The sequence below is a fragment of the Schistocerca gregaria genome, chromosome X (assembly GCF_023897955.1).
Source record: "Schistocerca gregaria isolate iqSchGreg1 chromosome X, iqSchGreg1.2, whole genome shotgun sequence".
NCBI lineage: Eukaryota > Metazoa > Arthropoda > Insecta > Orthoptera > Acrididae > Schistocerca > Schistocerca gregaria.
The window spans coordinates 506602680-506616522 of NC_064931.1; the positions used below are offsets into that span (position 1 = coordinate 506602680).

A 13843-nucleotide genomic window follows, 5' to 3' on the forward strand; every position below is an offset into this window, starting at 1 on the left:
AATGTGCAACTCTTCATTAAATGAATGAAACTATTTTGTTTCAGTGATTTGCTTGTACTGTGATGTATTTCAGACAGGAGCTCACTGCATTTGGTTTATTAGAATCACAGGATATTTTATTTCTTCTACATCAATTGCCAGAAAGAGATTTTTTAAATTTATGAACATTTTTGTGTGAGCTTCATTTTTGATTCCTAAGTTCCCTTAAATACTTCTCATGTAATTAAAAACTTCTAAAAATGAGAGATTTTATAAAAATATTTGCAAGAATTGTGAAACAGTTTTATAAGTTATTTCAGATTAGGCTGTTCCAATACTGCCCCATGGGGCGTAGGCACATGGGGGCACCCATCAGCCCACTCACCTGCATATGCAACTAGTATAAGCTACCTGCCAGATAGCTCTCTATTGCAAGTTCTGCACATATGCGAACCACATGCATATAGCTGCCGACAAGGCCGGGGCTGTACAGAGTGCACATTACAGCTCGGCTGCTGACTGTTCGCACTGTCCGCTGCAACCTGCGAATGCCTGGCTGCGCGCACATGGGCATTCGAGATGGAACAGCCTATTCTAGGCATTAATGACATGTGAACAGTCTCAAAAGGAACATTTTGAACAAATTTTAGATTGTCTAAGTCATTTGAGATTCAGTGTTTAGATAATTAAAAACATGCATCAGCTTCTTGATTGCATAGTATGATTATAGTTTGCTACAATTTCCGTACAATTTTCTTAAATAAAAACTGAAATGCAAAGTTGATTCTTTTAGTAGGTGTTTGAATTCTTTACAAGAGTGCCGTGCTAAGTAGGGCACAAAAATGTCCACACTGATGATGATCACTAGGATTGTGAATATGATTTCTGATACACTGTCATACTTCTGTTGAATGCTCTATATACAATGGAACACTTGTTAGCCCAGCATCTGTGAAAGCAGGAGGATAACATTGAACCTGATTATATTAACACTGTAATTTTTAAAAGCATTTGGTTGAAATATGCAGTTCTGTTTCAGTACTCTCACAAAACATTTGCTAATTATCTATTGCAGGATTGGTTATGCGGCGTATTTTCGCTGTACTTGCAAATTTAACCAATGAGTTTGGTAACTTTCATATATTGTTATATTAACCCTTTGCTGTGGACAGTTTAACTCATCATGCTATGCCACTCCCCAGGTGCAGAGGGCATGTTCAAATGTGGCCTCTGGGTTTTTCTTAAGCGCTATCGATGTGTGTATGCATCCCATTCTGCTGACCCTCTTAGTACTGCAAATAAGTTACTTGCCTATCTTGGTGAATCAAAAAGTTTTGAATATTTATCATACAACATACATGCCTCATTGTGTGTCATCATGTGCAGAAAACCTCATTTTGCTACTTTGAACAGTTTATGAAATATGTCGATTTTTATGATGACATGATTCCCTATGTGCAAGAGTGGAATTGGGCACACCATGCACAGGTGTCTGCCAGATATAAAAACCAGTATCTTGAGAATGAAATGAGATATTGTTGTGCTCTCAGTTTTAAATAAAATTTTGATATCTTATCTACATTTCATATACAGCAATGTACAAGCTAAAATCAACTGTAAACAAAGGCTACGCAGTGTGTTTTTGCCTCTGTGAACTCTTCAAAATTTTATGGATATTTTACTTAATTTGACCCAGCAGAGTAACTAGGGCAAATAACGGAAAGAAATTTGATCCTTTATTCAGTAAAGATATCGGACTGTAAGGTGTGCAAAAATCGAACCTTTTCACGTAATAGTTGTGTTAAATTCAGGTGGTAAGTATTTCATAGTGGTCGGGACACTGTCTCTCAACACAGGTAGTAGCAATGGGCTAGGAGTATAGCAGCAACAAAGCTGTGCTCAGCGAGGAATGCAGGGAACACATCTGTAGCGGTCGAAGGGTTAATAGGCCTTCCATTATTTTTTCACACACACACACACACACACACACACACACACACACACACACACACACACACGCACACACAGAGTATTGTACTTTTCTGACACATTCAAGGATAGTTGTTTTGGGAGGAAGAGGCTGAAGGAATCAGTGGTGATTCCAATAGTATATATCAGTCAAAATGCTAAGGGGATAACCTGGTAAGTACTGAGAAGAATGGTTTGCCTGAGCAGTTCAGCATTATAAAAGAGGGAGAATGAAGGTTATCTTCTTACTTAGACTTGTCAGTTATAAGCATTACTTATAAGTGAGATATATTTCAAGTATTTGTAGACCAGAGTTGTTAGTGGTTGATGAAAGTGTTCACTTAATTTTGAATAAAGTGGTGAAGTTCCCCAACTTCATGACTTAACAGAATATGCTGTGTGGTGAGTCATTAGTTTTTAGAACATGATCAGTCACATCATGAGGTGGAAAGTGACATTGGAGTTCATGAAATGCAGTGCATAATTGTGATCTTAACTTTCAAACTAAAGGGAGTATTTCTAGAGGATAAGGGCAGTGTTGACAACAAGCAACTACAACCAGAGAGGATCATTACTTGTTGCTCACAGACTATTGCAGTGGGTAGTAGAATGCTACTCAGTTGCAACCACACTCACATGAACAGCAAAATGAACCAAATTACCAACCAAAGCTATTTTAAATCATCCTGTGATGGATTTTGCATGCTCATTTGACATGTCCCATTAACAGTATGTCTAAATATATTGAGCTGAGGAACAAAGTGGATTGGGATCATAATTCTGGCAGCAACCAGGACTGGTGCATATATCGATTAGATCATCTCTCTCTCTCTCTCTCTCTCTCTCTCTCTCTCTCTCTCTCTCTCACACACACACACACACACACACACACACACACCTACCTGTTCTGTTGTTATTGTTTTGTGATCAAATACAGGAGACTGAGTGGAAAGACAAGGTTCTGCCTCCATTGTGTTTTATCCCTATTTTCTGCATCATATTTTTCTGTGTGCCAATCTGGAACAGATCCTTGTGAAGCTACAGCCTCTATCTTTTTACCGAGCGAGGTGGCGCAGTGGCTAGCACACTGGAGTCGCATTCGGGAGGACGACGGTTCAATCCCGCGTCCGGCCATCCTGATTCAGGTTTTCCGTGATTTACCTAAATCGCTCCAGCCAAATGCCGGGATGGTTCCTTTGAAAGGGCACGGCCGACTTCCTTCCCCGTCCTTCCCTAATCCGATGAGACCGATGACCACACTGTCTGGGCTTCTTCCCCAAACAACCCAACCCCTCTATCTTTTTCCTATCTTGCTCACTGGCCTTCTTTCACTAGGAACAAAATCAATAAGTTTTACATACCATAATTGAGCATTGTTTTGAATGATATGACCAAGCTTCACAAGATATTTGCTTCTCATCAATCTACATCTGGAATTTGAACTTAATGTAATGATTATTTCACTTGTGCACACTCTAGTAAAACTTATTTGCGTCTTGGATACTTTCATTGACTTTCATGTGACAAGGTGGGGGGTCCTGCTGCCAGTCTGTACAGTGTTTGATCCCTTCAGGGAATCTGCTTCCAGCTATATTTCTTTATATAGGGCCTGTCTGATTGGCTTGGTTCATCCAAATGTAGAGATATTCTGTCTTTGAATCATTTATAAGATAACCACTCTTTCTTACTCTTCATTTTTACTGTTTTGTCCTTAAATTTATCATTGTGGTGGCTACATGTTTAACAGATGGCAGATGAATTTTGTTATCAGCAGTTAGATTTCTGTGGTATGGTAAAACATTACCAACCACTAGCCAATTTGCAATGAATTCTCCCAAAATAATGCCCATCTTTAAACCCCCCCCCCCCCCCAGTAACCCTGAACTATAATAAACCTTTCATTCACAGGGAACTGCTTCAGGCTCTTGACTTGCCTCATGATAAGGCCCCAGGCCCTGATTAGATTCATAACCAAATGATCGTTATATGAGTGCGACTCACAGGCTCCATCTACTCAGCATTTCAACTGTATTTGACCAGAAGTTGTTTTCATCTACAATGAAGAGAATGTGTCACCACCCCAGTTATTAAACTAGGGTAAAACCCAATGTCTGTTGACAGATACAGGCCGATTAGCCTTGTGGTCTGTAAACTGTTTGAAAGAATGGTAGTATGATTATTATGCTGGGTTGTCTAATTGGGAAATTTTGTCTCCTGATCAGTGTGGTTTTTGAGGTGGATGATCCACATCTGACCATGCGGTTAGGATGGAAGCAGCAATATGACAGGCTTTTTCTAAACACCATCATCACATTGCAGTCTCTTTTGATCTCCATAAGGCATACAGCATTGCTTAATGACATCACATTCTACTTACCCTCTATGACTGTGGCGTTTGAGACTCCCTACTGAATTTCATTTGTCAGTTTTTATTCCATTGATTATTCTGGGTTAGAGATTGTATGTTGCTCACCTCTTTATGGGTTCAAGAGCATGGTTTCCCTCAGGGTTGGTGTTACACTCATGATCTTCTCTCTGACCTTAGTCATACTTCTTGCTTAGTTATCTTCCACTAAGTTCCAAGTCGTGGGTATCCCAGGGAATGAACTGGCTTACAATTTGGCTAGAGAAGTTAGTGCCCTTCCAACGTTCACTTATCGATCCCAGCTACAGGTTTGTGTGTGCAAATACGACCTCTACTCACTCTGCAGTGGAACATCATCTGGTGGGCTACTGCCCCCTCTAATAAACTCTACACTGTCAAGGCATTCCTCCTCTGTTCCTCCCAGAGGGAATCCACTATTCTGTGTTGCTTTTACGTTGGTCATTCCAGATCAACTGTGGTTTCCTCTTTTGTAATGAACCACAACTATGTTGTGATTTTGAAGCCTTATAGACACTAACTCACATCCAGGTGGAATGCCCCCACTTCCTGCCTCACCACACCATTCTTCCAGATTATTCGCCTCTACTAATGGTGCACAACATAATGACAGTTGAACAAGTTCTTTGTTACCTCTCTACAAGTGGTTTTTACTCTCTGATATAATTCTTTAAAGTGCTTTTAGGGTAGAGCAGGGGTGATTGGGGTGTCTCTTGCCATATGTTGATCGTGGAGGTTGCTAGCCATATTGATCATCCTTCTTATGCACGTTTAGGAATGCCCCTTAATAAAGCAGTCCTATGAAAGAAAGACCGCAATGAATCCTTATTCCTTATACTAGTTGATAACAGCTGAATAGTTTTCATGCTTTCTCTGAGAGCATGGATTCTGTTTCAATCTGCCATCCATTGACTATACGGAGGGTAGGGGACTGCCCATCCTCGCCCTTTCTGCATGCTGAGCCCTGTGAGACACTTGACAGCACCAACCCTCCAACTGACCTGATTATCTCCGTCACCTTATGTTACTATTGTTGAGCCCACTAATGTTAATTACATTTTTAGCCTTCTCACTTTTACTGTTGTGAATATCCCTGTTAGAAGGCATTTTACATTACATTACTGTTTTAGTCCTACATCAGGTGGACAGGGAATCAAATGTAGGTGGAGTGTCACTTTTTGCAGCTGAACTCTGGAGGAACCAATGTATAACCTCTGACCTGCATACCGGCATGACCCATATTCACTGGTGTGTAAAACTGATGAAGGAAAGTAACTTTTGCATGATGTCACTGAGAAGTGACATAGCTTGATGAAACTTGGACCATACACAGGAAGAACTGCTACAGTATAGTGCAGGTCACTGAAAGAAATACGCAGCGAGACAATCAGAAATTAAACTTTTATTTGAAGATAATAATTACACTGAAGTCACCATGATTTATGTTGTCCCCCTGAACATAAAAAAAGACAGGACATGGTTCTTAATAGGCTGTGTGATAGCCACAGGCGGTTGTTCTTTCTCTGCAATATGCTTCCATGGTGGCATCGAGGTTGGTAAGGAGCTGTTTTGGTAGGGCATTACATTCCTCCACCAGTGTTTTTGACAAGTGCTGGGTCGTCAGTGGTGCATGTGAATGTATTTCAGTATGTCTCCTCAATGCATCCCACATGTGTTCTATGGAATTTAAGTCAAGAGGAGCAGATGGGCCAGTCCAGTCCATTCTCTGATTGCAAAGGAGTACATTGTCACAATAACATTGACTGGTGAGTGTAATGTGTTCAAAGATATGAACATGCAACATTACTCCTTCCCCCACCGTGATTACCTTGACCACCAAAATGACGATGTTCAACAATGTTCAGGGGTGCATTACGTGTTCCGACCTCTTGTCATATGAGGATAAGTCCAAAATCATACTTAGACTGAATCTGCTCTCATTCAAGAAGAGTGCATAATCCCATTCTTTTTTGGTCTAGTCCCAATGCACTTGGCGCCATCTCAAAAACACAACATACTGGTCATAGGGTAATGAAACCATTATCATGCAGTCACCTTGTCACTGTGGAGTATGAGATTGCATGCCTTTCAGTCCTGTTAAATGTGGCTGCAATTTCACGCGTTTTTCAATATGTGTCCTTTCTTACCTGTTGCACAGTGTAGCATTCATCTGCTACTATAATTGGCTTTGACCAACCACTTCCTCCTCCTTTGGGCAGCAGTGCTCGTGGTTTGGAATGCACATGAAACAAAGCTGTGAGCAATACAAAACTCCTGAGCTACACTCATCACACTTTGTCCCCCTTCCAGTTTGACGATGACCCTTTCTCATGTGAAATCATCCATATGTAGTCTCCAGGCCCTGTTGATTGAAGACCACCACCACAGTGCATTGTAACTGCTTGCTGATTCTCTCTCTCTCTCTCTCTCTCTCTCTCTCTCTCTCTCACACACACACACACACACACACACACACACACACACACACACAGTCTGTCCTCTTCCATTCCTTCAACTTCTTTGTGTTACGGGCCCAGCCCAGCCCTGTATAGCACTACAGTCATGTTGGCCTCATGCGATGTGATGTCCAACCTTCTGTTCATGACTGGGAGACCTTTTGCAACATACTTCTGCACTCTAATTCATTTCCACTGAGTAGTTAATGTGTTGTGTTATTTTATGTAGCTCATCGTTAAGTTTTGCTGAGCAGTGTACTTAAACTCTAAATTATTATTCATCTGTGACATCAGCATTGCTTTCAGTGCTTCAACATCAAGAGTGAATACTACTCAAACCACAGAAATATTCCAACAAGCCTTTAACCTAGCCTTCACCTCTGAGGTGAGAAGATAATGATTCATGGTTCAAATTCCAATTCGAATTGTAATTCAAATTGTTGGTTCCCTTTCCACAGTATGATTACTAGGGTAGGTTATGCTGTTCAGCTATGCACAATTATTGATATTATTGCCCTACTTTTGCCACTGCTGCATACTATCACAATTATATTAAATTTCTGTCTGGCATCATTAACTCCACATGGACTATACTGGGAAGGAGGGACCGATGACATCACTGTTTAGTCCCTTAAACACACCTACCCCTAAAACTGAGTAACCAGTAGACATAAATATGGCATGTTGTGAGAATTTCATCATTTCATTCAGAATTTGAAATGTTAATTGGGAATTTGCATTATGTTTTAGGATTGCTGTGTATCACAGTGTCACGGAGGCTTTTTCCCATTTAGTTCAATGTATAATGTATTCCAAAGCAAATGCCCAAAATCCAGAGAACTCAAAGAGTGTACTTACCTTCAGAGTCACTTTATTCCTGTTGTGGGGAAGTGGTGATAAAAATGTTCAGTGTAATTGTGACTTCAGATAGATAATTTGTTCAGTTTATCACTGCAAAATAAAGTGGGAAAGGAGTGTACATGCACTCATTCGTACAAGAAGACCAGAAAAATCAAACAATGATTGCTGTGGTGTTGTAAAACCAGAAAGGAATTTTGTTGAAAGAAATCATGCAACAGACCCTAACAATGGCATCAGAGATTTGTGGTACAAATACTAAGAAACATTTCAAAAATCAATTTAAAAAATGCAAGTTATGTTCACCAAGGACATCACTCATCCACCTGACAACTTGGTGGCATATGCTGTCACTCTCACAAATGTTTTGCAGAAACAATTAAATGTGACAGTTTAATTATCCCCCGTCCCCACTGTGTTCATGTCTTTCACTACTTTGCGCCAGATAATGACCAATTCTCCTGGAAAGTGGATGACCAGTAGACCTATGTAATGCTTGGGAACTGTATCTGATGGATGGAGTTGTAGCCATCTAGGTATCCTGTCCGGTTTCTCATGAGGAATTAGAAAAGCTAATGAAAAAGATGGAGAGGGTCTAAATTTGGTAGTTTGTGTGGTAAAACGATTTTGATCTCCGATGAAAACCATTTGTGTACTTTTAGCTCCTGGTCCCCAATAACAGAGATTAGTTTTGGTTTGTGAAGGAAATTTCTGGGGAGTTCAAAGAGATGGATCCAAAATTGAAATCTTGACTGACCCTGAAACTCAGCAGTTAAGTAAGGGTTTTGTATTTGGAAGTCATGTCGACATATTTCAAATCAAACATCTTAAGTTAATGTAAATATGTGACAAAAGGCAACAACAATCAAGAAACCAGAGTAATTCACAGTCATAGCCTACTCACTGTTTTGGTAGTGTTTCACAGAAAATACCACTCTCTTTGACACACAGACTCTCTCTCTCTCTCTCTCTCTCTCTCTCTCTCTCTCTCTCTCTCTCTCTGACAACACACCACACCTATTAATTTATGATGTCACCATATTTAAAAGCATGTTAATGAGGATTGCTTGTGAACTTCTTGCTTCAGCTGTTAACAGAAAATAGTCCTTGCACTTTGAACATACATGTGTTGTTAACATCATGGGACCATCACTACATTCTGTTGGTTTGAACTGTCCATGGAGAATACTAATATAAGAAGACATGTGAAGGGTCCGGATGTACCCCAGTTAACACTAAAAGGGAACTGACTGTGTGCATATTTGCTTTCTTTGAGCAAAGTCAACACAAATGTAATTTTTTAAAAGGGAATTACAATTAAACCGGTAGAATGAAACTATTCAGGTTCCATGTAAACACTTCAAACATCCTCTGTCAGTTGTAAACGAGGATAGGCAAAGAATGATTACATAATGCTTTTATATATCATTGTCTTTCCTAAGACTTGTATTATCTTTCTTGTGGCATGATACATTAAATGACATTAAAGCGAACATGTGTTGCCTGACAAAAGGGAACGCTACCTATATATACAGGGTGAACCAGAATGCCATCAAAAAACTTTCTGATGTGATGGTAAGGACTAAAACAAGGAAACAAGTCTGGTAAATATAGTTCTAAAATGCACCTCTTAAGAGCTGTGAGCACTTGTTCATCTTTGCTACCAAATGCTATTTGCTTTCCATATTTTGGGAAAAAAAAGAGTCCATTAAACATGGACTCTAAACTTAGTACCTTAAAAGCTACGAGCAGTTGTTCAGTAGAAGAGGTGCATTTTACAGTAGCTAAGATGAGCAAATGCTCATATCTTGTAAGGTATGCACTTTTAAAATCCATGTTTACTGGACTACTACTCTGAAAGTTTGTTGGTGGACACCTGCGCCCCTCCCTCCCAATTATAAGTTCAGTCTAAACGAGGGTAATGTATCCTTCTATTAATGATATGTCCAAGACAGGGCTTCTGAAGCACGGGTCCTGACTCATTTAGTATATACAGTCAGCTTCATGCATAACACATGATTGGGCCAGAGAAATAGTAGTATGTGGTCCATATAAGGCTTGCACGTTCTAAGCGGTACCTGGAATGTGCTGAAGTAAGGTGTAAATTTATTCCCCAAAACTTTACTGACACTGTAGCTGCTGTTCAGTACAGCCACACTTTGCAAAATCTGAAATATATCTATTATTGTACCATATTACCATACATAATGTTTTTTCAGTATCATGTTAAAAAAGGCATAATTCTGTTGCAGATTTTTTTTTATATTTTCACTTGTTTTGGACCTTTTGTGGAAGGTCTGCTTCCTCTCTAATAAACCTTCCATGGAATGATTTCTGCTGCCGATTTCTGTGATAGGAAAGTTAATTTGGTCATGTCATATTGACGTATCATGTTTGTAAATTCGAAACTACTGTGCACATAACAAGTGCTTAGAAAAGGTCTAAATGAATGTGAGTGAAACTTAGAGAGATTGGAAAGGCACTTTGACTTCTGTGTCAAAAGATAGGCAACTCTAAGATGGTAATATACTGTTTGCCTCACCCCTCCATGTTCCTCAATTTATATGCCTCATTTGACCATTAAGAGGATGGTGTGGATCCTCCAGCATGTGTATTTGTTCTGCATTACTAACCACTTGCATGTTATTCCCTGCTTTGCATTTTCCTTAAGTTTCACTCTATTCCTCGGGTTGTTCCACAATGCTGCAACAATCATGACGATGAGTGTATAAAATGAGGCTTTATGTTTTTTTTTAATTATATTCTTTGTCAGCACAGTAAAAGATTTTTCAATGCAGAGTAAATTTTTTGTTGATATATCCATCTTATGTATATGTTTCACTTAATAAAAGCTTAAAATTATTCAGCAAAGTGAACAGTTGACCCAATGATAGCAGGAACTAACATGTCACGAGTCGTACACCCTGTCCCAGGTAAAAATGGTGCACGTTGTTACCTGGCAGTACAATCACAAAAAGTGATTGTTGAAAATATATTTGTGAGCAACTGTGACAGCTTGCAGTTGAACTCATTAAATTCATTGGTGATAAGGAGAAATCGATGACAGTGTTGACAGAAAAGGTGGTGGAACATGAAAAAAATGAAGTTGAGGATGAGCAAATTATGACAGAGGAGACATAAGGCTGAGTGAAGTGGGATTCGAGTGTATGCCCGAAAGGAAGAACAAAGTGCACACAGTAAGTATGTGATTGACAGTATGGATAAATGTGTTGTTAGGCACCAATTTCTGCAATATAGTGAAAAATACAACATAATACAATCTTTGTGAAAACTTCACAGCTTTGATCTTAGAGAGCAAGGCTAGCAAAGAATATTGTTCAAGCTATAGTATTTCATTTAATATGATGCCGAATCAACATGTCAGCAGGAGTGAATGAAATCATATGTTTTCAAAAAATATGCATTAGTTTTTTCACAATAAGGATCAGAATTAAAGTGCCCAATGCTTTATTGAGACAAACCGTGGATCCATACTTATTACACTGTAAATAAATGTTATCGCAGTGACAGTGTCCAAGTAAGAATGCAGAGCATAGGCATATAGATGATTGGCATGGTAGAGTTCCACCTGTGAGAAGACTGGAGTGTATGCTATTACTTCCTCCCCCATCTGTTTCCCGGCTGCAACATGGTGGTGCTGCCGCCCTGACTGGGTCTTCCTTTCACTTTGCTGGTTAATAATTCACTGGGAAACTGTCTTGACAGCTGTTATCATTATTGCATGCTGACTACTATCTACACAGTTGATATATATGTTTTGCATATTTTTCATTTTGTTCATTGCTAAGAACCTCAAGCCTCAGATCTAGCATCTTCCTCATTTAATTTGTACTAATTTCCCCTCCTTTGTCTACCCCCTCCTTTGCCTACCACCTCCTATGCCTACCCCTCTCCCTAACACCCACCCTACCTGTACCCCTCCACTTCACCTTGCCCACTCCTGTATTCCTCGCCTCAACCCCTCCTGTCGTCCTCGCCTCGACCCCTCCTGTCGTCCTCGCCTCGACCCCTCCTGTCGTCATCGCCTCGACCCCTCCTGTCGTCCTCGCCTCGACCCCTCCTGTCGTCCTCGCCTCGACCCCTCCTGTCGTCCTCGCCTCGACCCCTCCTGTCGTCCTCGCCTCGACCCCTCCTGTCGTCCTCGCCTCGACCCCTCCTGTCGTCCTCGCCTCGACCCCTCCTGTCGTCCTCGCCTCGACCCCTCCTGTCGTCCTCGCCTCGACCCCTCGTGTCGTCCTCGCCTCGACCCCTCCTGTCGTCCTCGCCTCGACCCCTCCTGTCGTCCTCGCCTCGACCCCTCCTGTCGTCCTCGCCTCGACCCCTCGTGTCGTCCTCGCCTCGACCCCTCCTGTCGTCCTCGCCTCGACCCCTCCTGTCGTCCTCGCCTCGACCCCTCGTGTCGTCCTCGCCTCGACCCCTCGTGTCGTCCTCGCCTCGACCCCTCGTGTCGTCCTCGCCTCGACCCCTCGTGTCGTCCTCGCCTCGACCCCTCGTGTCGTCCTCGCCTCGACCCCTCGTGTCGTCCTCGCCTCGACCCCTCGTGTCGTCCTCGCCTCGACCCCTCGTGTCGTCCTCGCCTCGACCCCTCGTGTCGTCCTCGCCTCGACCCCTCGTGTCGTCCTCGCCTCGACCCCTCGTGTCGTCCTCGCCTCGACCCCTCGTGTCGTCCTCGCCTCGACCCCTCGTGTCGTCCTCGCCTCGTCCTCGCCTCGACCCCTCGTGTCGTCCTCGCCTCGACCCCTCGTGTCGTCCTCGCCTCGACCCCTCGTGTCGTCCTCGCCTCGACCCCTCGTGTCGTCCTCGCCTCGACCCCTCGTGTCGTCCTCGCCTCGACCCCTCGTGTCGTCCTCGCCTCGACCCCTCGTGTCGTCCTCGCCTCGACCCCTCGTGTCGTCCTCGCCTCGACCCCTCGTGTCGTCCTCGCCTCGACCCCTCGTGTCGTCCTCGCCTCGACCCCTCGTGTCGTCCTCGCCTCGACCCCTCGTGTCGTCCTCGCCTCGACCCCTCGTGTCGTCCTCGCCTCGACCCCTCGTGTCGTCCTCGCCTCGACCCCTCGTGTCGTCCTCGCCTCGACCCCTCGTGTCGTCCTCGCCTCGACCCCTCGTGTCGTCCTCGCCTCGACCCCTCGTGTCGTCCTCGCCTCGACCCCTCGTGTCGTCCTCGCCTCGACCCCTCGTGTCGTCCTCGCCTCGACCCCTCGTGTCGTCCTCGCCTCGACCCCTCGTGTCGTCCTCGCCTCGACCCTCGTGTCGTCGCCTCGACCCCTCGTGTCGTCCTCGCCTCGACCCCTCGTGTCGTCCTCGCCTCGACCCCTCGTGTCGTCCTCGCCTCGACCCCTCGTGTCGTCCTCCGCCTCGACCCCTCGTGTCGTCCTCGCCTCGACCCCTCGTGTCGTCCTCGCCTCGACCCCTCGTGTCGGCCTCGCCTCGACCCCTCGTGTCGGCCTCGCCTCGACCCCTCGTGTCGGCCTCGCCTCGACCCCTCGTGTCGGCCTCGCCTCGACCCCTCGTGTCGGCCTCGCCTCGACCCCTCGTGTCGGCCTCGCCTCGACCCCTCGTGTCGGCCTCGCCTCGACCCCTCGTGTCGGCCTCGCCTCGACCCCTCGTGTCGGCCTCGCCTCGACCCCTCGTCTCGACCCCTCGTGTCGACCCCTCGTCTCGACCCCTCGTGTCGTCCTCGCCTCGACCCCCTCCTGTCACCCCCTCCACCTCCCTCTCGCCTCACCCCCTCCGCCTCCACCTCCCTCTCGCCTCACCCCCTCCGCCTCCACCTCCCTCTCGCCTCACCCCCTCCGCCTCCACCTCCACTCCCTCTCGCCTCACCCCCTCCGCCTCCACCTCCACCTCCCTCTCGCCTCACCCCCTCCGCCTCCACCTCCACCTCCCTCTCGCCTCACCCCCTCCGCCTCCACCTCCACCTCCCTCTCGCCTCACCCCCTCCGCCTCCACCTCCACCTCCCTCTCGCCTCACCCCCTCCGCCTCCACCTCCACCTCCCTCTCGCCTCACCCCCTCCGCCTCCACCTCCACCTCCCTCTCGCCTCACCCCTCCGCCTCCGCCTCCACCTCCACCTCCCTCTCGCCTCACCCCCTCCGCCTCCACCTCCACCTCCCTCTCGCCTCACCCCCTCCGCCTCCACCTCCACCTCCCTCTCGCCTCACCAACACGCGATCTAGTGT

The 13843-nt window shown here is 44.7% G+C and overlaps 1 protein-coding gene across 6 annotated transcripts in view; it reads left to right on the plus strand.

Moving 5' to 3' along the window:
* Positions 1-13843, plus strand: part of LOC126297383 (phosphatidylinositol 4-phosphate 5-kinase type-1 alpha) — a gene marked incomplete in the record, with an annotated part of 309051 nt that overhangs the window by 106060 nt on the left and 189148 nt on the right.